The sequence below is a fragment of the Pelodiscus sinensis genome, chromosome 30 (assembly GCF_052426305.1).
Source record: "Pelodiscus sinensis isolate ZL-2025 chromosome 30, ASM5242630v1, whole genome shotgun sequence".
Lineage (NCBI taxonomy): Eukaryota > Metazoa > Chordata > Testudines > Trionychidae > Pelodiscus > Pelodiscus sinensis.
The window spans coordinates 9062321-9066277 of NC_143081.1; the positions used below are offsets into that span (position 1 = coordinate 9062321).

Below are 3957 nucleotides of genomic sequence, written 5' to 3' on the forward strand. Positions count from 1 at the left end.
TGCTGTAGTATCCCCCCACACTGCCACAGAGCCCATTCTGAGGCAGTGGCAGAGCCTTTCTAATGGGCCTGGCGAGTCCCAGAGAGAGCTGGGGGCACAGCCAGGATGGGAATCATTGAATCATAGAACACTAGAACTGGAAGGGACCTCAAGAGGTCATCGAATCCAGTCCCCTGCCCTCGCTACAAGACCCAGTACTGTCTAGACCATCCCTGATAGATATCTATGTAACATGCTCTTAAATAGCTGCAAATATGAAGATTCCACAACCTCCCTGGGCAATTTATTCCAGTGATTAAGCACCCTGATAGTTTAAGCCCATTGCTTCTTGTTCTATCCTCAAAGGCCAAGGAGAACAATTTTTCCCTCCCCCTTGTGACACCCATTTAGATACCTGAAAACTGCTATTATGTCCCCTCTGAGTCTTCTCCTTTCCAGTCTTCCCTCATAGGTCATGTTCTCAAGGCCTTTAATCATTCTTGTTGCTCTTCTCTGGACCTTCTCCAATTTCTCCACATCTTTCTTGAAAGTGGTGCCCAGAACTGGACACAATACTCCAACTGAGTCATAATCAGCACAGAGTAGTGTACAAGAATTACTTTTCCTATCTTGCTCACAATACTCCTGATAATGAGCCCAGAATCATGTTTGCTTTTTTGCAGCAGTGTCATACTGTTGATTCATATTTAGCTTGTGGTAGAGTTGTTGACTCAAGTACCACAACTTGAACTCGAGTCTAACTTAAGTCGCCTAGGTGACTCAACTTGAGACTTGACTCGGGTTCATTCTTTGTGACTTGAGACTTGCTAATTTTGTTAAATCGACTTGGTGAAAAAATTGTCTGAAAATGCTGATATTGATGGCTTGTACAAAAGTGACTTGACATTTTTAAAATTAAGACTTGAGACTCGACTTGGGATTTGACTCGAAAGTGACTTTAGGGACTCGAGACTCGACTTGAGACTTGAACAGTAATGACTTGAGACACGACTTGGACATGACAATGGGGCACCTGCCTTGGTGCTGGTACCCCCCACCAATGGGGGGGTGCGTGGACGGGGCTGCTGCTGGCAGGTGACTGTGTATGGGGGGCAGAATGGAGGTGGTACAGTACACACAAGTATGGCCGGAATGCCACCCCTGGAAATGTGCTGCCCCAAGCACCTGCTTGCTTTGCTGGTGCCTAGAGCCGGCCCTGACTCAGCCTCCCCCCTTATCCCTCCCAAGGGGGACCAAAGGGGTGGGATACAGACCCTGACTCACAGCCTCCCCCCCCCCCCCCGAATGGAACATGACGTCTATCAGGTGTGACTGGGGTTGTGCATGGCGGTCGTTTCTGGGCCTGCAAAGAAGGAGAAGGAGGAGTGGGAAGGGGGTTGGGAATGGGAGGATGGGGCACTGAGAATAGGGGCATGAGTAACAGGGACCCAGGCAGGGCTCTGCAGCATGGAAGCTGGGGACAGAGCAGAGGAACGGGGGAGCCCATCGGTGTGCAGATCTGGAGGTGACAAGAAGGGGTCTATTGGGTGAATCGCGGTAGCTGGGGGAGAGGAAAACTCAATCGGCCCACAGAGATGTGCCTGACTGGTGCGCAGGGCTTGGGAACCCACCTACTTGTACGTTGGCCCCAATACAAGTCTCACTATCTGCTCTTCAGACTGTGCCCTGCTGCTTTCTGCCTAAAGGAGCAGAACCAGGGGCCAGGCCAAGGAAAGCCCCTCACACCGGCCCTTACAGGTCCCAGGCCCGTTTCCCTGGTTGGTTTCTCTGCCAGAGCTCCCTGTCAAAATCCCCTCGTGGCCCATCTGCCCAGTGGAACGGCCCCTCCCTAGTTTGGCTTTTACCCACTAGGGAGTGACGGGACTGACCATCTGAACCGGCATCTGTCACATCTGTCATGGTATCTGTAACCCATGTTTGAGCCCAGCGCCGCAGGGTTTGAGTGCCTGGCACTGTCTCTCTAGACACTCCCAGGGTAGAGAGACACTGTCTGTTTTACCCACCCTCTCTCAGATATCGAACTTGTCCGTGGGCCCCAGAGACAGCGATTCCCTTCTCTGTCCTCCATTCCCCACACTGCTACCATGCCAGGGCCGGCAGAGGGAGGCGATGAGGACAAGGCTGCCATATTGCAATGAATGTTAGTTGTTGCTCATAGTGACCCTTTTTCTGCCCCACAGACACCGATGGCAAGCCAGGAACAAGGAAATCAAACGTCCCTCACTGAATTCATCCTCCTGGGATTTGGGGATCTTCCTGGCCTGCAGGTTCCTCTCTTCCTGCTCTTCCTCGTGATCTACCTGATGACCATGGCCGGGAACATCCTTATTCTGGCACTGGTTGTGGCCGATCGGCACCTCCACACCCCCATGTACTTCTTCCTGGGCAACTTGTCCTGCTTGGAGATCTGCTACAGCTCCACCCTCCTGCCCGGCTCCTGGCTGGGCTCCTGGCTGGGGACTGGACAATTTCCTTCACTGGGTGTCTCACACAATATTATTTCTTTGGTGCCCTGCTGGCCACAGAATGCGTCCTCCTATCAGTGATGTCCTATGACAGGTATCTAGCCATATGCAACCCACTGCACTACGCAGCTCGGATGAGTGGCAGGTCTTGTCTCCAGCTTGCCGGCGGGTCTTGGATAGGCGGCTTCCTTGCTTGTAGTATAACCACAGTGTCAGTATCCCAGTTAACCTTCTGTGGCCCCAACAGTATCGACCATTTCTTTTGTGATTTTATTCCCCTTATAAAACTCTCCTGCAATGACCCTCTACTGATGGACATGTTGACGTCCACAGCCTGCTTTATTTTCTCACTGGTCCCCTTCCTGCTCACCTTGGCATCCTACGTCTGCATCATCAGCACCATCCTCAGAATCCGCTCCACCGCTGGGAGGCAAAAGGCCTTTTCCACCTGCTCCTCTCACCTCATCGTGGTGAGTGTTTACTATGGAGCTCTCCTGATTGCCTACATGTTCCCAACCACCGACCTCCTGAGCCACTTCAAGAAAATTCTCTCCGTCTCCTACACCGTCCTGACGCCCCTGGTCAACCCACTCATCTACGCCCTGAGAAACAGGGAGGTCCAGGAGGCCCTGTGCAAAGCTTGCAGGGAATTAAGGTTTCCAAGATACTGGCCGATCGGTTTGCTTAGGTGAAAATGGAATAGCTGCAGCATGGGTGGAGATAGGGCCAGAATCAAAGCTGACCAAATATAAAGTTCTATTTCCACTCGCTACTCTGACCTTCTTGTCCTGCGCTTGCAGAGTCACAGCCCTGGGAGCAACGGGGGTGCAGGGACCTTTTCCAAACCCTTGCTCCGTTATATTTAGGACCAATGGCCAATGCCACCGGGGATGTACCAACAGGCTGCAGGGAACATGAACTGGTGGCTACTCAGAATGAAGAGCTGGGGAGACTGAGCTCAGAGAGAGGCTCAGGTGTCGGTTGTGTGCTCTGTGCCTTGGGCTGGCTCTGCGCCAAGAGCCAACCCAGCAGGATGCATGTGACTGGTCCAAGAAGACAGTGGACCAGGGGTAGCCAACCTATTCCAGACGAAGGGCCACAATAGCAGTGGAGACAGCATGAAGACCTGGGACAAAGTTGTTGAGAAAAAAAAACACCACTGCGCTGGGAGAAAATAGGTACATCTGTTCCAGGGCACAGCCTCCCTCCCTCTCTCTCTCTCTTGGTTTTGTTTTTTGTTTTCGTTTTTTGGTTAAGAACTTCTCCCCGGGTCTTCACACCTTTTTTGGGGGGGAGGGAGGGGAGCTCAATGACTTTGTCCTGGCTTTTCATGCTGTCACCACTATTGTACCTCACAAACAATGCACTGGGAAGGGGTGAGAGGTGCAAGCTCCAGGAGGGAATCTGGATGCAGGAGGAAGTAAAGAAGAGGAAGCTGTCTCAAGGAGGGGGCCCCAGGCTGGACAGTGTTGAGGTCAGGGGGAGGGTTGGG

General features: G+C 52.3%; 1 pseudogene; it reads left to right on the plus strand.

The window, feature by feature from the left end:
• Positions 1-2186: 2186 nt before the first annotated feature.
• LOC149521156 (olfactory receptor 10A7-like) lies at positions 2187-3157 on the plus strand (annotated as a pseudogene).
• The last annotated feature ends 800 nt before the right edge of the window (positions 3158-3957 follow it).